At 41.7% G+C, this 21,066-nt stretch overlaps 1 long non-coding RNA gene across 1 annotated transcript in view; it reads left to right on the forward strand.

Moving 5' to 3' along the window:
* LOC126284169 (uncharacterized) overlaps window positions 1-21,066 on the forward strand; it is a 526,799-nt gene that overhangs the window by 313,086 nt on the left and 192,647 nt on the right. Inside the window, exon 2 of the long non-coding RNA XR_007551446.1 lies at window positions 8,511-8,578. This is a non-coding gene — a long non-coding RNA (uncharacterized LOC126284169). The remainder of the gene's footprint in view (window positions 1-8,510; window positions 8,579-21,066) is intronic.

Genomic DNA, 21,066 nt, shown 5'->3' on the forward strand with positions numbered 1-21,066 from the left:
TTAAAACGGAAGGAATGCGTTGTTTTAGACGGACTGGCTGATATGGCCTAGATACAATGCATGCTACACAACGATACGTCGTCGGTATACATGAGGAGCTTTTCGGATGTACGCTCTTCGTCAGCCAACTCTGCGCTCCCCGTCCGCCTGTGGGGGTAATTGCGTTAGGCCAGATGCTGTCGCTCCTGAATACGGTAGTGACGACGGCCGCTGTAATCAGAACCAACCTTGTTTCCTATGCGTGGCACCGGCGACAGAGTTTGTCGCGTGAAAACGTACGGACAGAAGCTGGCGAGCGAGTCTGCTGAGTCCTTAACGAATGCCCATAGTCTCGGGGCACAACTGAGCTACGAGTGGCACTCCGTACACTTTATTTCGAACTTTCAATCATCCAATAAAATGAGAATGTCTAGATAAAAGTTTGCATGATTTTTCAATATGTTCCATACCATGAAGGAAGAATTCATTTTCGACCGTCCTGAGTAAGGTAACCCTTTTTCCGCCTTTCAATTTGCTCTTCGTTTGAGTAAGGTTTACAGAAAGTAATTTCTTTTTTCATATAATCTTAATTTTTAGTAATCTTTTAGCCGTTATTATATTAGGATTACACATCAACCATGAGCAAAAGAAAACAACTACGACAGCATTCATAGTATGAGGACTTTTGTGCGTTATTCAATATTTACACATAGCAAGAAACTTGATCAACTCCTTGTATTTCAAAGGCACATTCACTGTCACTCTTAAGTGGTAGTGTTTCTGAATCTTCTATTTCTTCTCATGCTTACAAATATTCCTCTTCTAATCTATGGCCTTATTTATGGTTGTGCACTTGATGCGTTCCTCTGTGAAGTCTTTACGGGAAAACATGACTACAGAGAAAAATCTCAAACAGCAGTTTCAGCATCGTCGAGTGATGTGGCTCAGTCGTCAGCACATTGGATTCGCATTCAGTTCAAACCCATGTCCGCCTTCCTGAGTTGGGTTTTCCGTGATTTCCCCAAATCGCTTCAGGCCATACGAGGGGCATTGCTACTGTGCAGAGATGAGTAGTGTAGAGAGGGAAACTCCGAAATTCTACAACCTGCGGCTGTGGGGCCCAACAACAAACCGTTCACTATATTGTGTCGGAGACTACCCTGTAAGAAAGTGTCCAAAACTATTCAGTGAGTGCGTTAATACTGCTCCGCTACCAACTGTCTTCACTCAGATGCTGAACGCTGATTGAACGCATCTATTTTAATTAACAGTCCAAATTTTATAGTTTAAATGCTCTCTTTTCCGGTATTACGCATTTGGTATAACACATTAATTTTCAGAATTTGAAGGTTCTCGCCAAGACGAAAAAGATGAGAAGATGACGCACTATGAAGGAACTATCCGACACATTAGATATGCACATGTGCAAGAAAAAAATCATTACAATTTCATTAAGTTCTAGGGGACTGATGACCTGAGATGTTAAGTCCGATGCTCAGAGCCGTTTGAACCATTTATAAAAATGGAAATAGGCAGTAACGACGTAAACGAATTAGACAGTAACGACGTAAATAAGTATCATTGGGTAAGCTGCACAAAGGTTGATTACCTCGACTACGTGCTACAGTTGCATTTGAATTTGAGGTTCGACTGAAATGTGATATGCTCAGTCCATTTGAAGCGACTCGTTCCGACACGGTTCCCTTTGCATGGTTTAGAGACGGCTGAAGTTAAGAAGCCGACTAAAATATTTAAGACTGTCAGTCCCTTTTTCTTCGGTTCCTTTAAGGATCACCTTAAAAGGTGCTTCACCCGAATGAAACTTTAGCTCCCCTCTGAATCATTAATGTAACACCGGCAGATGCCGACTACTGCACCAGACGGAATCTGTCGGCCGTAATCCACCGACAGCAAGTTTTCCGAGGAATCAGAGAAAGCACGTGGAAGAGGCAGCTGCGTCGCCACGCCACACTGCCGGAATGCGGTGTGGAGTAAACTGTTTTAGGCGGACTTCCGAGTAAACCGAGAGCTGGCGCCGGGATGCACAACAGAGAGGGTCCGTGTCATTCACAGGAGTAAGCGGGACGCTGCTAACAAGGCCTCTGATGTTTTAATAACGTAAGCACGACACGGCGGTCGCGCTGTCTCAAAGCAAAGGCGAACAGCGGCCTTTGTTGGGGCGTCTCGCCACCTTGTTCCAGGCTGTACACAACACCGGATGACATAATCCGTAAAATTACGGTGGAAAGAGGCGAGTGGGTGGTATTTCAGCACCTTTATAGACGCGCCTTATCCAAACTCACTACTTTTCATGGCTGTGTGAGTGTTGTAAGTGGTCTGCAATACCAAAATCTCACTACTTTTTATGACTGTGCGCTGAAAGATGTTTGTAGTGGTCTGCAATAAAGCTGAAAGTAGCTTCCACTTGATGTATCACCGCCAAGTTCAAATGGTTCAAATAGCTTGAGCACTATAGGACTTACCATCTGAGGTCATCAGTCCCCTAGAACTTAGAAATACTTAAACCTAACTAAGGACATCGCACACATCCATGCCGAGGCAGGATTCGAACCTGAGACCGTAGCGGTCTCGCATTTCCAGGCTGAAGTCACCGCGACGGACCTTGGACTGTACACAGAAAGAACCACTACAGTGCAGTAGATTATAGTGTAGTGTAATAGAGTACAGTACAGTGCAATACAGAAGATAAAAGAAAGAAATACGAAATGAGATGAACAGAAATGACACTTTTATTCAAAGACAATAATTACACTGAAGTAACCGCGATTTCTGATTGTCCACTGGACATTATAGAAGGTGGGGCATGGTTCTTAATAGGCTGATCACTACGGAGAGCAATGCTTGCTTTGCAACCTGCTTCCATGATGACCGAAATGTTGGTAACGAGTTCTTGTAGAAAAGTTTCCATTCCCTGCACCAATGTGGCTGCCTGCTATTAGATGGTTGTTGTTGCATGTGTATATGCTGCAATGCGTCTCCCCAGTGCACCCTGCACGTGGCTGATGGTATGCAAACCAATGGGACATGACGGCCAGTCCATTCCAAGAACTGTCCACCTGGTCTGTTCTATGAGTTTGCGCATCGTCATCGATGGGAATGAAGGCAGGGGCGTATGCACTGCTGAAAAGATCCACATGTGATAGAAGTACAGTGTCACAACAGCATTGACTGGTGAGTGTGCATTGTTCAAGGATATGAAGGTCGGTGCACCCAATCTACATTATTCCTCTCCACACCTTAACAGCTAGATTACCATTTTAATTAAGACGACACTCCCAATTTTCTTGTTTACAACTCAGTTTAATTAGTGGCTTTGAATAAAAGTTTCATTTCAATTCGTTCCCTTGCTTACCGCTTTCAGTGTCCTCCTGTACCATACTGTAGCACTTCTTACGTGTGGTCAAAGTTCCATAGAGCCATGTTACTTGGCAATGACACAAACTGCGGAAAGTAGTTTAATCCTTCAGTTTTGTACAGCAGTGTATTTGCTGGTAATGAAATTATAAGACATTTATGTTGAAAGTGGAGTGTGTATGTTGATTTCGTACCATTTATGTAGTACACGACCGTCATTCATGTACTGCCTTATTTGGAAACAAACTTAACAATCAGTGTTAAATGTGCTGGCCGCGGTGGTCTGTGGTTCTAGGTGCGCAGTCCGGAACCGTGCGACTGCTACGGCCGCAGGTTCGAATCCTGCCTCGGGCATGGATGTGTGCGATGTCCTTAGGTTAGTTAGGTTTAAGTAGTTCTAAGTTCTAGGGGACTAATGACCGCAGCAGTTGAGTCCCATAGTGCTCAGAGCCATTTGAACCATTTTTGTTAAATGTACTGTAATTCCCAAAATGCATATATTATAACGTTATTCATTTCTTGTTGCTTAATTTCCCTTCTCAGATGCATCGGTGACATCCAGAATTTGCAACGCTGAAATGCGTCCAATATTATCTTCAGCTGTGTAGGTAACTCCTACAATTGTTCTTCCTTCGTGATGTAAACCATCTTTCACATGCATTTTATTTTCCTTGTGACATAAAATATATAGCTGACATTCTTGATATGACTATTCTGATACGACTTTGTAACAGGTATTATGCGTATTATAACTGAGACATGCGAGACATGCATTTCAGAAAGTATCCTCTCCATCCTTATTTTCTATCTCCCATTTATCTAAATTAATATGAATTCGTAGATTTTAATACTACATGCTCTAAATATTTACGTTATTCATGATATTGGTAAACATCTATGATCCTAAATAGATTCATACACAGATTGTATTATTCTCACTATATAGAGGTGTCATTAAATTTGTGCTCTCTGACGATGTCACTAATGTTGCAGCTAATATATTTTGGAAACCTGGCGTTTAATTATTACAATTCTGTATGCCAGTGAACTATACACTATTATGATACACATGTATTGTGTCTTTCATTCTGCTATGGGATACAACAGCTGACTGGACTTCCGTCTGCTTATGGATGTAACGAGTGTATAATTTGAGATTCATATATGATAAAACGTGATTCTTCGATGAGTGGATGCCAGTTTCATTCCTAAGCTATACTGGACGTTATTTTTCCATATTTTGTTAGAATCTTTCTGTTCGTATCCGATACAGACCATGCCAATTCGGATGTGTGTTTCCATATGTGGACCGATACCTTAACTTACATGAAACATTTTCTACGGCTTGTTTCATAGAAATAACATTTATGTAGGTACTAGATACTACCATATGTCAAATCCACGACTCTGCTATTTGTTATGTTTTTACTTTTACCATATCAGCGCACACTCCGCTGCAGAGTGAAAATCTCATTCTGGAAACATCCCCCAGCCTGTGGCTAAGCCATGTCTCCGCAATATCCTTCCTTTCAGGAGTGCTAGTTTTGCAAGGTTCACAGGAGAGCTTCTGTTAAATTTGGAAGGTAGGAGACGAGGTACTGGCAGAAGTAAAGCTGTGAGGATGGGGCGTGAGTCGTGCTTGGATAGCTCAGTCGGTAGAGCACTTTCCCACGAAAGGCAAGGGTCCCGAGTTCGAGTCTCGGTCCCGCACACGGTTTTAATCTGCCAGGAAGTTTCATATCAGCGCACACTCCGCTGCAGAGTGCAATTCTCATTCTGTAGACAAAGAAAGCTGGCAAAGCGAACAGAATTAGAAAGATCGATATAGAAAGGGAAATTTAAATTAGAATAATTTTATGCAGTGTCCGAAAGTGTCTTATTATGTTACATTACAGCCAGATTTGTTACTGTATTAGAACTGGGGACCTAGAAACGACGGAGAGGCTTCGTCCAAGCCTTAGCCGTCAGTGGTCCACAACCCCACAACAGGGTACAGCAGTCCACTCACCCCACCGCCTCCCCACACCCACCGAACACGGGGTTATTGTGCGGTTCGGCCCCCAGTGGAACCCATGGGGAACGTCTCACATCGGACAAGTGTAACCTCAATGTTTGCGTGGCAGAGTAGTTATGGTGTACTCGTACATGAAGATAGTGTTTACGGAATAAGGGGAACCAACCCGCATTCGCCGAGGCAGATGGAGAACCGCCTTAAAAACCATCCACAGACTGGCTGCTACACCGGATCTTGACACTAATCGGCGGGACAGATTCGTGCCGGGGTCCGGCACGCCTTCCCGCCGAGAAAGCAGTGTGTGAGACCGCACAGCTAACCGGGCATCCGCATTAAACGTAACTTGACAATACCTAGCGACTTGAGTATAGTGGTCCGCCACAGCCGCGCTTCAAGTACAAAGATTATCTTTGTCTGTTGATTTATAACAGTCACTTGAAAACTTATTTCAGCCGTAGTTTGATAAGCCTTCGTTTCTGCAATGTTATGAATTTAGATTTGTCTTCTGTATACCTGCTAAAGAAAATCTCAGTATCCTTTTCGCCATGAGGTATAGCCCATAAAATATCACTTCGGTGCATCCAGTATTCCAGAGATAGCATTATCACGTTTAATTTGATCTTCAAGTCTAAAAAATCGACTGCACTTAATCCACAATATACTCCGCTGAGACTCAATTCGTAACAATTATTTTCATATAAACTTTTCGACTGAACACTTCAAAATTAACAACTTCACTTTTTATCTTCTTTATACAGTGTAATCATACAGTTATAAATAGCCACCTACCAAACATTAAGTGAGTTTGCATCCATTCGTGACTAAGGCTGAACATGAACTCTCTTGATCTTTACAGTATCAATTCCATACAAAATCTTTTTCAGTTTTTAACCTTTTATTTTTTCCATTATTACGGAGAGGTTGTGCGAGTCGCTTCGGACGTCTGCTTTGGCACTCTATCGTCATGGTCACGCTTCTCATGGCCGGTAATTCTGACTATGTGACGACGGGAAAACCTTTCCTTCCGCTCGTGTCATGAAACAGAAATAAACACAGAAATTTCTTCCAGTATTACAGTTGGAGCAAAAAAATATAAAATTCATTTTAGCATATCTAAACAATATAACAAACCTACAGCTACTTACATTCTATGTGTCACGTTGCGGGAACAAATCGATGGTGCAGCTCTCCTAACACTGTTTCGTCACAGTTACCTTCGTTTATTTGTAGCGTCAACAGTGAAGCACGGATCAGGTGGTGCTAATATATGGTAGGAATTTTCGTCGTTACTGCGTTTTCCTCTTATGACGCTGTAAGTAGGCTGTTTAGGTTTTCTTATTGGTAACGCGACGTTTCAACGCTTACGAAAATACTAAATGCAGAGGAATATTAATACTTCATCCATTAGACGAACACTTTGTGAACGGTGGTTGATTGTATCAGCACGACAATGCCTCAGTGAGGCAATGGTTTGTGGACCATAACACTCCAGGAATACTGCGTCCTTCCCAGAGTCTCTGCTTGAATCCAATGGAACACCTTTCGGACGTGTTAAGAAGTCAACAAAGTTCCCGAGTTCGAGTCTTGGTCCGGCACACAGATTTAACCTGTCAAGGACTTTAATTCTTCACGTCTACATATTCGCAGCCCTGTGCCTCTTGAGTCCTCCGAATTGTAGTGGTGTGTAACGGAACTATGTCTGTGAATGATATACAGCGTGCTGTAATAGAGTTTATTTTAAGAATTCGTTCACACATGGCGCACCCTATCCTCCAATACGACAGTGCCAGTCCAACACGTGCGCTGTGACAACTGCAGCAGTCCCATCCTTGCGTTCACTGTCATCAACCATCCTCCATACAGACCCGAATGGGCCAAATTCAATTTATTTGTTTCCAAAACTTAAAGAACGCCTTAGAGAACTTCACCTTGCTAGTGATGAAGTGGTGCAAGCAGAGGTGAGGTTGATGCTCCGAGAAAAAAAAATCAAGCATTCTACAGTGATGCTGTCGGCAATCCGATCTCTTGATGGGAGAAATGTGTTCATCGCCAGGGTGACTATGCTGAGAAATAAATATGTAGATATGGAGAATAAAAAAGAAATGTGGAAACAACGTTTGTTTTACTTAAATATCTTCAAACGTTTTCAGATTAATAATTCTCAGGCATTACTTTTCTTATATAAACGGAGCAAAGACGGATGGAGAACCATTCTAGAAAAGACAAAGACCGCAAATGGACAAAATCCGGTAACACAAGCGTCACTTTGACAAAGGAAAGATTGTTACGGCTAGTTTCCTGGGAATTATCATGTCGGAACGGCGAAGCTGGTCGACTGTTAACGTGCTAGTGTTGTCATAAACTGTGGAAAGTGGTTAAGGTTGGTGAAACCACTAGTAGCAATCATGTAACGTTACATTGTGTAATCACACTTTGGGGAACTGATTAATATCGTGACTCAGCTTGGAAATCTGAAGCATCTTATTCACAGGTCTTCATTACAAACGCTAAAGTGAGTCCAGTTATTGCAGTCAGCAACTAATTTTACTGTGGTAGCACACTGGGAGGACGAAGGTTCAATCCCGCGGCCGGCCATCCTGATTTAGGTTTTCCGTGATTTCCCTAAATTGCTCCAGGCAAATGCTGGGGTAGTTCCTTTGAAAGGGCACGGCCGATTTCCTTCCCCACCTTCCCTAACCCAATGAGACCGATGACCTCGCTGTTTAGTCTCTTCCCCCAAACAATCCAATCCAAAGACTAATTTTATTTATTTAATTATGGATATTGCACTAAAGAAATAAATAAAAGTGTTATTAATGAGTACAAACTAATGGAGGTACTTTGTGTACCAGAGGTATCAAAGTCATTGACACAGCGCTTCCATGGCCAGTCTTATGCTGTCGACTTAAAGAAATCTGGGTATTCAGCGCAGCGTATCACTTCCGTACACCATAGTTCTATCGTAAAGGTCGCACTAGAGTGCCTCCGAAATGAGTCTATAGGTTCCATGCAGGACTTTCGTTTTGTAAAGTTGATACAATATTACGGTTTTCTATGTGCCTTGCCTAAGTACACAAGTCTATTTTAAAACGTGTTTCAGGTAGCTATCTTGGTTCCTAACCGAAACATTTCTGTGTTTCAGGCGTACTGAAAAAGCAACTGATCGACCGCACTTTCATCCTAAGGCCCAGTAGGCGGAATATTCAGTGTGTAAGTACATAAATCGGATTCTGTCATATGATTTCTCTTAGCGGTTGTAGACGCAGTCTTCCAGAAACGTACTTGAGCGTTTCAACAATTGTGTAACAGTTGCCTTACTCATCTTACTGTTAGGGAATGAAATGGTTCAAATGGCTCTGAGTACTATGGAACTTAACATCTATGGTCATCAGTCCCCTAGAACTTAGAACTACTTAAACCTAAGGACATCACACAACACCCAGCCATCACGAGACAGAGAAAATCCGTGACCCCGCCGGGAATCGAACCCGGGAACCCGGGCATGGGAAGCGAGAACGCTACCGCACGACCACGAGATGCGGGCGGTTAGGGAATGATATCTTACCCAGCAGTACCAGAGCGAGTGGGGAGGGGGGAGGGGGGGGGGGGCATAAAAGGCACCCACACACCCAGTAACATACTCGAATGTGATCGTTTTGGTGGTTCAGGTTTATGGTTTGGAGCCTGCTGACCTCCAGATCATTTAACACGTACAATGTCCTTCCGTTTTTAGTGTTGACGAAACAATCACGAATCGTGGTCATTTCAGGTTAATTGAGGTTGGATTCCATTAGCAACCAACTGTTCAATAACCGCAATATTAATATTGCAAAAAAGGAAAATTGGTAGTGTCGGTCTTCAGACGACACTACCAACTTTCTTGTTTACTATTCAGTTTAATTTTTGTCTTTGAATAAAAGTGTCATTTCTATTCATTCCGTTGCTCACCTCTTTCAGTGGCCTCCTGTACCATACTGTAGCAGTTCTTATATGTGGTCAAAGTTCCATCGAGCCCTACAGGTCACTTGCGTATCCGTGTCTAAATAAGAGAAATTTCTTTCCCCCAACCACTGCCAATCATCTTTCTCTCTCTCTCTCTCTCTCTCTCTCTCTCTCTCTCTCTCCCTCCCTCCCCCTCCCTCCCTCTCTCTCTCTCTCTCTCTCTCTCTCCCTCTCTCTCTCTCTCTCTCCCTCCCTCCCCCTCTCTCTCTCCCCCCCCTCCCCCCCTCTCTCTCTCTCTCTCTCTCTCTCTCTCTCTCTCTCTCTCTCTCTCTCTCTCTCTCCATGTGTGTGTGTGTGTGTGCATAATAATCTGTCTTAAATATTACGTAAACCTCTGTGCAAAGTTATCGAATATTCTGAAATCGAGAATGTGCGAATGAGTTCAAATTTTCTTAGATGACTTCCAGTTTTTGCAATAGGATTCGGAGAAACACCGCGATTAATGGGGATAATTGGCAAGGGCATTACGTCAGTAGTGCGCAGGTAGGTTGAGAATGTGTATCTGACGGAAGGCGAGGACCACTGTCCCTGAATGGCTCAGTGGTCAGAGCATCTGCCTAGTAAGCAAGTGACTAGGGTCCAGCTTTCCCCATTGGATCAGATTCGATTAGATTCAATTTTCGTCCCATAGATCCAAAAATGAGATGATTCTTGTGGGAATTGAACATGTCATAAAGTACAACATAAAAAACATAAGACATTTGAATATAATACCCACTTTCTTATCATTTGCCATGAGTCTGTGAATATATGTGAATCCTTTACAGTAAATTGGAACTGCTAACATTTAAAGAATTAGTACGCTGTCAGAATTAAAGTTATGCACTTTTAATAAGTTTATCATACACCAAATACATAATCTTGACTGTTGTGACTAAGTGGTGTCAAAATTGAAATCCAACAGATATTTTTATTTCAGCTAACCCAACAGTCCAACAGAGCTGCCTGTCAAAATGTCTTTCAATCTCTGTTTAAACTGTGCTTTATCTGAAACCGTTTTTAATGGTTGCTATCAGTTTATTGGAAATGTGTGTTCCTGAATATTGGACCCCTTTTTGGGCCAAGGTAAGTAATTTCAGGTCTTTATGTACATTGTTCTTATTCCTAATACTGATACCATATGTTGAGCTATCGGCTGGAAATACGGATATACAGGGTGTTACAAAAAGGTACGGCCAAACCTTCAGGAAACATTCCTCACACACAAATAAAGGAAAGATTTTATGTGGATATGTTTCAGGAAACGCTTAATTTCCATGTTAGAGCTCATTCTAGTGTCTTCAGTGTGTTCTTCCACCTACGCTCAATGGAGCACGTTACCATGATTTCATACGGGATACTCTACCTGTGCTGCTAGAACATGTGCCTTTACAAGTACGACACAACATGTGGCTCATGCACGATGGAGCTCCTGCACATTTCAGTCGAAGTGTTCGGACGCTTCTCAACAACAGATTCGGTGACCTATGGATTGGTAGAGGCGGACCAATTCCGTAGCCTCCATGCTCTTCTGGTCTCAACCTTCTTGACTGTCATTTATGGGGGCATTTGAAAGCTCTTGTCTACGGTACCCCGGTACCAAATGTAGAGACTCTTCGTGGTCGTATTTTGAACGGCTGTGATACAATACGCCATTCTCCAGGGCTGCATCAGCGCATCAGGGATTCCATGCGACGGAGGGTGGATGCATGTATCCTCGCTAACGGAGGACATATTCAACATTTCCTGTAACAAAGTGTTTGAAGTCACGCTGGTACGTTCTGTTGCTGTGTGTTTCCATTCCATTATTATTGTGATTTGAAGAGAAGTAATAAAATGAGCTCTAACATGGAAAGTAAGCGTTTCCGGACACATGTCCACATAACACATTTTCTTTCTTTGTGTGCGAGAAATGTTTCCTGAAAGTTTGGCCGTACCTTTTTGAAACACTCTGTATTACTTCCAACAAATTTCATTCAGGGATTAATGTACAGAGAAGCAATGGTTAGGATACTGATTTCCTGGAACAGGTTTCTACGTGATAATGTTACATCACAAATGAGTCTTTTTACAAGCCTTTGCATTTTTAAAACTTTTGTTCATTTGCAGAGTTACCCCAGAATAAGAGCCCATAAGACATTATACAATGAAAGTCAGGAAAGTCCGCAAGTTTTTTTTTTTTTAATATTTATATCCCCTACATCTGACATCATTCGCACTTCAAATACAGACTCGTTTGGGCGCTTGAGCAATTCCGTGGTATGCCCTTTCAAACTGAATTTATTATCGCATTGTAATCGTATAAATTTTACACGTCAGTCTCTCCGTCTTCGATTAATGTTAGTCAATACCCGCTAGCATCTACATGTCGTCATTCCTTTGTGCTTTGATTGATAAAGACTGCAGGATCAATATGATCTCCGTTCTTTCGGACATTTCCAAAAGTCCAGACGCCACACATACAGGGTGAGTCACGTAAGATGTAACTCCCCTTTTATTTCGTGTGTTACACAGACCGAAAGGCGGTTTTCGGAAAATGTTAGAGCGTCGGGGGACACTTTTTTTTGTTTTGTTGGTATTTTTAGCGCTTGTATCAAAGGACATATTGAAGAAAGTACAGTTTTTTAAATGGAACCAAATACGCGCTTTTTTTAACTGCATTCGACATTTCTTGGAAAGACACAGCGCTTGTTATTGTTGACGTTTAAACTACTAGAAAAAAAATCGAGAACTCTCCTATAATTTGAGAGCACGGAGACCGGAATCGGCATGAGCTGTGCAGACACCGTCAAGCAGAGCTCTCGTACTACGAAATGGCTCTGAGCACTATGGGACTTAACATCTATGGTCATCAGTCCCCTAGAACTTAAAACTACTTAAACCTAACTAACCTAAGGACATCACACAACACCCAGCCATCACGAGGCAGAGAAAATCCCTGACCCCGCCCGGAATCGAACCCGGGAAGCCGGGCGTGGGAAGCGAGAACGCTACCGCACGACCTCGACATGCGGACTCTCGTGCTACGCTATGGCATAAAGTTAACACATTTGCTTGTTTACTTGCCTGCAGTGCAGGTGGTGGTAAGTTCCTATAGGACCAAACTGCTGCGGTCTTCGGTCTTTAGGCTTACTCAGTATTTAATCCAACTTATATTAACTTACGCTAAGGACAACGCACACATCCCAGCCGGAGGGAGGACTCGAACCGCCGATGGGGGAAATCACGCGAACCGTGGCGACTCACTGCAGACCACTGATTTCTGCTTCAACATTCGTTGCGTGCAGATGTGTCCACAAATGAGGAGAAGTTGATGTCTTGGTTTTATCAAGCGAATGTAAAATAAATACTGAAAAAACTGTACAGTAGTATAGGCCATCTATCCGGATAGCCAATTTCCAACACGCCAGGCCATTGCAGTAATTATTAACACGGTACTGTGGACAGGTTGCTTGAACGTCAAAAAGAGGACATGAAAGAAGATTGCAACTGACATAGAACACGAAGAAAGCTGTTCTGGCTACGACGCTAATGAATCCGCACAGCTGTACGAGACACATTGCATGGAATATGGAATCAGCCACACAAGTGTCATTCGGATCCTGCGTCGACAGCACTTCCATCATCTCACACTACATCAGGCACTGTGTTTGCCCTTCAGCAACGGAGAGACAAAATGTTTCAATTGCTCTAAGCACAATGGGACTTAACACCGGAGGTCATCAGTCCCCTAGACTTTACTTAAACCTAACTAACTTAAGGACATCACATACATCCATGCCCGAGGCAGGATTCAAACCTGCGACCGTAGCAGCAGCGCGGTTGCGGACTGAAACGGCTAGAACCGCTTGGCCACAGCGGCCGACAACCGAGAGACAATCCTGCATAATTTCTGACGTGTGCTCTGTACCGGTTAATCTTGGTTTCCTAACCACGATAATGTAAATTTCCTTAACATACACTACTGGACAGCCGAGAATCCGCACTGGAAACATGTGTAACATCAGCGGCCGTGGAGCGTAAACTTATGATGCAGCATCATACGAAATTACATTGTGAGACCTTGCTTCATCTCAGTCGTTCTAAACGGGTATTCGTAGGGATGCTTTCTAACGAACATTCTGACGGCTTTCTAGAGGAGATACTACTGGATATACCACAGTGTATGTGGCTGCAACCCGTGCTTCAACGCAGATACTGAATGGGAACTTTCCTGACGTTGTATAGGACGAAATTCTGTTGTCAAATGGCCTGAGAGGTCCCTCGTCTTTGGGGAGCATTCAAAAATACAGTCTATGACGATGCCCAAACTACGCCTAATGATACATGTCGTCGAATCACCTGCGGTTGCTCTACCATATCATCAACTGTAATTACACCTGTTCATCGTTCTTCCGAACGGCGATTGCAAATGTGCCTTTCATTCCATGCTCAACAATTTGGTCTCATGCTTAAATTAAGCATAACGTCACTTTTTTGTAAGACAAAACTTATGTTACGTGATTTGGGTAGTTACAAAATCATTTTTAGTAAATTGTTTGTTAGATTTACTTGTGTACGAAATTGCATTGCAATGTCAAATAAATCAACAATTGTACTCCACTCACCTGGTAACATTGTCATTAAGCGCTTACGTTGAGAATGAAACGACGTTTCGTTAAGAAGAATGTATGTTTTACGGTGTACAGGTGGTCACCCAAATATTTTTACTAAAATTTTTCGTTTAATGAATGTATCTTATGCGATATAATTTAGAGCAGTGTCGGTAGAGACAGTTGTCCGAAAGCAAGTAATATACCTGTAAGAAACATACCGCCAGGTACAGGAAAAGATAGATCAACTATTCTTTGTGACATTTGGATATGTAATATAGTTGTTTTTTCCAGCCCATAAGATCTCTTTATTTTTAGTGAATGAACAGTTGATTTCTCTGTTTGAGCTCACGTAAATCTGGGAGGATAACACAAATGTGAAATAGTTTTCCTTAAGGCTCACTGTGATGAACTAGATTGTAGCATAGGTCGTACTTCCATATACAACATTGGTAGGTGAACCTGCATCTAGGGCGTAAGTTGGTTCAGTTTGAAATAAACCCGTATTCTTGTAGCGCAGGCCTACCTTACGACATAAATCTACGCAGCCTGGTCCGAGACTCGTGCTTGGCAGTGTTCGCACCGCAAATGCAGTTTCCGACCATCGTGATCTCACATTATAGGTTATTTATCGAATTTTTATGACAAGTTTCTACGACAGCATTAACAAACACTACGTCACTGTAATTGTCTTCTCAAGAGCTACCGAATGCTATAATGAAAATTATAGGTTCCATTAAAGAAAAGTACTTACTTCGGTATCTCAGTTGATACCAAAGATAAAAGCATTACCACACAAAAACCTATATGCCCCTCGACGCTCTGAGATTTTCGTGTAAGCGTTCTCGAAATAAAACGGATGTTATTACATCTTACATCTTACTGACCATATATAATTGCGCTTGCATCGCTTAAATCTGATTCGGATTGAAAGGAAATTATGAACAAAATGTAGTGTTGCCAAAAATATCTTTTGTGTAATCAAAATTTAACTAAAATATCACGTTAATTTCGATTATCAATCAAACACATTACAGTCTCTAAGAGTCAGTTCAAAGCACTGTATATGCTATAAGAAAATAAGAAAAATTTCGCACAATCACCATATCATCTCATGCATGCTATCTGCTACCAATAACAATATACAGACGACTCGAAATGAATGCTTAGGATTTATTATACGCCGATGAGTTTGGTTTTACAACGATAAGAAACTAGGGAGGCAGTTCTGATGTTGCACTCGATAGTGAAAGGATACTGAAGAAAAATCATATATGATCTTATTGATATTATAATAAAATTTTCTCTGCGACATTTAAATTTCATCTTTATCTGCGACATTAATGGAAGCTGCAGAAATGAATTAAAATTTGTGTCGCGGCGTGTCTCGAATATGGGTCTTTTTGCTTATTAGGCAGTTTGTGTTTGGGGAGGGCATTCGACTTCTTCAGTTCGTTCAGCAGTGTTGACAATAGTACTGTGGTGGTGTAATAATCGGCATTTTTGCCTAGTAAGCCATAAGACCCGAGCCATTGCACACATTTAATTCAATTCTTCAGCTTCCATTATTATTGTGCAAATCACCGAATTTGTTGACATATAGAATGGATCAACAATGTAAAATGGAGGAAGATGTTCTAAATATTGCGAAAAAAGGACCGATAATATACAATAAGTACAAGAACTAAGAAGGCACAATATGACTGGAAGACCAAGAACGAGGTGCTCAGATTAAAAATGGTGTATGACAGGTATGCAATATTTCTGCCATTCTGTTCAGTCTGTACATCGAAGAATAAACGACATAATGATAAGACAGGCTCAAAAGTGTGAGTCTGGCCAAGGGTGGAGGGATATCGATGATAATATTAGCTACTGATATTTCTTTCTTCAGTTAAGGAGAGAAGTACGGAATTTGTTGAGCGGAATTGTCCAATGATATGGAATATGAATTCAGAGTAAAATGAAGGAGAAAAGTAATGAGCAGTACAGAAATGAAAATAGCGATAAACTTAACATCAAAATTGTTGACCACAAAGTAGAAGTTAAGGTGTCCTGCTATCTTGGAAGGAAAAGATCCCATGACGGACCGGGCAAGGAGCACATAAAAAGCAGTGTAGTTCAGACAGAGAGGATATTCCTGTTCAAAAGACGTCTGCTAGGGTCAAACATAGACGTTAATGTGAGGAAGAAATTTTTGGGAGTAAACATGTAGGGGAGTGATTCATGAACTGTGGGCAAACCTACAAGGGCGTGAACTGAAGTAGCTGAGACGCAGTGCTACAAAACGATGTGGAGTAATGTGAAAAAGCTGGTACAATCGCAGTGATTAATGATCTGTCATGCCTGTCTACTTATCAGCGATTTACAACCTCCTCCCCTCCGTCAAACCCTCTCCCATTCCACCAAGTGTGTAATGTAGAAATGGCAGGGTGTCATGAAATTGACTAGGCTTCTGACTTTGAATGTATAGACACTTCCCAGTTCCCTTCCTTCTATTCTCTTCCATCTCTCTAACAAGGGGAGACCGCCAATTGTGAAGTTCAGATTCGATTCATACTGAGCATAATGAAAGCTCATGGCCAGGGATGTGATGTGGCAAAGTACTATGATACTCTACTCAGCCGTTATCGAGAAAATCGACAGTCAAAAGGAACCGTTGCGGTGAAATACTCTCTACGATTAATAATTTTCTAAACCTTCTGATCGAATCTTGGGGTGGGCAAACGAACCCGGTGTCATACCATGAGATGTTCCAGGACGATAACAAGTTACCAACGTGTACTATAAAATTCATTCCTCCAAAGTGCACGCCTCTCGTCCAACCGTGTGACGTGTATTTTTACCGACAGGTAAGAAAATTGACCAAGCGCCTTCAAAATTGTGCTTTTTTAGCGAGCGAAACCGTGACATCAACTCCAGAGACGATTATATAAAAATCCAATCCATCGTCCACCACCAATTGTCTTCTCCGATTTTTGCCAATATGATACGATACACGTGGTATGCATCAAACCTGATGAATGATAGAACAATTTTTCAGAATGTCAATCAGGTGTGTTTCCCAACAGATAATTTTGAAAACAATTGTTCTTGTGAAAACGCATCGTTTATCAGATGTGCTCGATGTCGTGCTGTTTTCTGCTTTCCATGTCTCTATGAAACTATCACCCTGGTTCATGGGATACTCCAGCTACTTCTGGTCACAAATTGTTAATTATGTGCGAGTTTATACCGAACTTATCAATAAATTGTATCCACTTGAATATTATTTGTGATATTGTGTTTTATTTCAAATATTATTTTTCTACGACAAACGACTTTCAACAACTTATTATATGTACAATTGTTGCATCTGTGAATACATTTGAATTACAAAAAACAAATAATAAAAAAAGTTGCCCGGCGCAAGAATCGTTCCGGCGACCTTCGGATTAAGAACGCGAGCCCTTACCGCTGCACCACGACGCTGTTGAAAACTATTAATCGTAGAGAGTATTTCACCGCAATGGTTTCTTTTAACTGTCCATTTTCTCGAAAACGGCTGAGTAGTGCATCTTGGTGCTTTGCCACATTACACCCCTGGCCATGAGCTTTTATTATGCTCAGTATGAATCGAATCTGAACTTCACAATTGGCGGCCTCCCCTTGTAAACCACTTCGGTTGTTAGTAAATGTTTATTTAGGATCTAATTCATAGCTCAATTTTGACTACCACCTTCCTTGATATTTACTACAAAATTAGTATAATTTATGACACAAGGTGGCGTATAATAAAGCTGATACTATGGTATGACAATCAAAAATGGCTCTTCAAGGTGGCGGATAGGCTGGTCACCAAGAGGTCGGCTGTTGTATGAGTATGCCCTTATGACTTCGTTGTAGGCATAGCCCCGTGCAAAACGGCGAGAATTTTTTTAAAAAATCTAGCTAGTTATCATACTTCTTGTCCCACTAAAAAGAATTCATACACAGAATCTTGGCAAATGATAACAGGAATACAACAAAATGTCGTTATTAATTCATCTCTGTGCATTTTGAACGACAAGAACATCTCTAATGACAATAAGGAAAGAGTGGATAGGCATATGGTTGAATCTGTTCCACACTATGGGTCAGAACAACGGATTTTAAATAATGACCTGAAAAGAAGAGTAACAATCGTGGAAATTGGTAATTTAAGAAGGAGTGTCAGAATATCAAGAATCGAAAAGGAAACTAATGACGAATTGAGAATCCGAATGAAGGCAGATTAAACACTGATAAACGGAAAGAATAGACACAACTAAAGAAGAATAGCAAGCTATTCCTCCACAGACGTTCGGACACTTCTCTGAAATTAGCCATATTAGTATTATTCGATCTTAACGCTTACGGATAGGTGACCAGCTGTTGTCGTTTACAGCATTATGCCAGACAGTTAACGTGGAAATATCTGAGCCGTCGACAGTTTTACATTGCACGAGGGAACATAACACACAGAAATTATTAAAGCAATGGAAAGCAATGGAAAGTGCGGAAAAAATTGGATTGTTGTTGGTGGCACGCGTCACTTTTCTGCGACAGGGAAGCAGCTTAGCTATGCTAGTAGGCCTCTGAAAATGTCTTTGGGTGCACATTGCAAACTATTGTTGTTGATAACCAAATAACGTTTACACTAGGAAACAGTTTTGCTTGTTTGTAATAGTGTAGGTGATTTAAATCAAAATCTTCGTAAATTTGCCCCGAAACATGTTCCCATTGTTAATGAAATGTTATTTACGTAGGATGCCAGAAATGTTATCTATTGAGGTCCAGTAGATTTTATTGCCTTTGCTGTCTGTTCACTCCTCTGCAAACACATGCTGAACTCGGCCCAGAGTACACGTCTTGAGTGTGCTGCAGTTCATTCGGAAAACGAACAATCAGAGCCAAATAACATTCATTGTGTTATTTATTATTAATATATGGACAAAAATGCTAACTTCGTCATGTATCTTGACACACCTTAAAGAAAAATTAATGCAACTAGAGAGAATCTTAAAAGAGAGACTAAAAATTTTGTGGACACAGGTATCTATGACAAGTTTCACAGACGTTTTAATTCCCCTATATACAGTAGATGCAATGAAGGTTCAGAAGAACTGTTGAAAGTACTAGATAACATTCTCAGATGGGAACATGGCTTAAAGAGAAACAAAGACAAATCCGATGAAGAAGAAAGGAAATGAAAACCATGTCTTGCTTAAAATCAACGTAGAGAACGAAGCTTTAGTGAAGAGAGTAGAAGGACTGAAATTTATCGACAGATTAAAATTGTGTGCCGGACCGTTTCTCGAACCTGACGTTTTTGAAAAAAATCGATCTAGTAAGCAAGATTACGCGGGATGAACGAAAAATGACTCTGAGCACTATACGACTTAACTTCTGAGTTCGTCAGTGGCCTAGAACTAATTAAACCTAACTAACCTAAGGACCCAGAATGAGATTTTCACTCTGCAGTGGAGAGTGCGCTGATATGAAACTTCCTGGCAGATTAAAACTGTGTGCCTTACCGAGACTCGAACTCGTGACCTTTGCCTTTCGCGGGCAAGTGCTCCACCAATTTTTTTTTTTTTTTTTTGTAATCTCATTTTGTTCGTTATTGTTCGTTTCAATTGTTCGTGGCGGACGTCACCTGACGCCCATTGAAGTTCGTTACTGATCCATTCACTCAGTTTTTTTTTTTTTTTTATTACAGAGGGCAGCTAACCCTCTGACCGAACACGCTGAGTTACCGTGCCGGCGACCAACTGAGCTACCGAAGCACGACTCACGCCCGGTACTCACAGCTTTGGAAGGTAGGAGACGAGATACTGGCACAACTCACTCCTGGTACTCACAGCTTTGGAAGGTAGGAGACAAGATACTAGCAGAAGTAAAGCTGTGAGTACCGGGCGTGAGTCGTGCTTCGGCAGCTCAGTTGGTAGAGCACTTGCCCGCGAAAGGCAAAGGTCCCGAATTCGAGTCTCGGTCGGACACCCAGTTTTAATCTGCCTGGAAGTTTTAAACTAAGGACATCACACACATCCATGCCCGAGGCAGGATTCGTCCCTAGACCGTAGCGGTCGCTCGGTTCCAGACTGTAGCGCCTAGAACCGCACGGCCACTCCGTCTAACTCAGGATGACCGACGCAAAGATGATGTCAGAGTTATATTAGCTCAGGGGAAGACTGGTTTCTTCAAGTAGGATATCTAGTGGTACAAAGGGATTGAAGAAATAGTTGCAGAAAGTGTCTGCCTAAATCACCGTAGTGTCTGGAATCGGACCATCGAAAATTCGAAAAGGAGAATGAAAATGATGAGGGGTGTGTAATCCGTAGGGTTTATTTTTGAGCTCAATAGGAGTGATGGAGATGGGATATTTTATCAGGTAATGGCGTAGAACACTTAGTGGAGGCCATATGATACAAGGATGTAGAGATGTTAATATAACTCAGAGGAGAGTGGAGATCCTCGCGACTGTTGCAGTGAGGAGTGTAGTCCCTCGAAACCTTTGAGATGTGAAAGATGGAGGAAAGAGCAACCCCTTTGTTTTAGAACGCAACTACCTCTATGTAGCGGAAAGTGCGCTGACGTATTAAAACTGTGTGAATCGTGGCCGAATAGCTGTTCCAGTAACTGCTTTATCCGCAAAAGCGTGAGTTTAAATCAGAGTTCCAATCTGGTTCATAGTTTTAATCGTTTAGAAACTTCCAATCCCGATGTTACTAATTTTTTTTGGTTTAGTTTCTGTGCGCTGGTTGGTTGCAGACTGTCCCAACTTAATTTACGTTCTAGGTAGCGCAGCCATAGGATTTAGTGCAACAAATATCCAAGAAAATACAACCTTTGGTTATCCTTTTCAATTTCATCAACGTCGCACGGCCTAAACCGTAAACTACAGGCTGATGTACGTTATTTTTCTTTTTTTTTCCTCTGTTGTATTTCTGTCCTGTACCAAACCTCCAACATCGTGTGTTGGAATGTACCTCATTCATAGGATTTAGATGGCCTCTTCTTAACTACCGCCCACATTACATTCCCAGTATTGTTTCAGTTTTCTAGGTGACGTCTTAATTGTGCATGAGAATTTTAGTAGCCTTCGAAATATTCGATCCGTCTGGT

Source organism: Schistocerca gregaria, chromosome 8, assembly GCF_023897955.1.
Source record: "Schistocerca gregaria isolate iqSchGreg1 chromosome 8, iqSchGreg1.2, whole genome shotgun sequence".
In the NCBI taxonomy this organism is placed as follows: domain Eukaryota; kingdom Metazoa; phylum Arthropoda; class Insecta; order Orthoptera; family Acrididae; genus Schistocerca; species Schistocerca gregaria.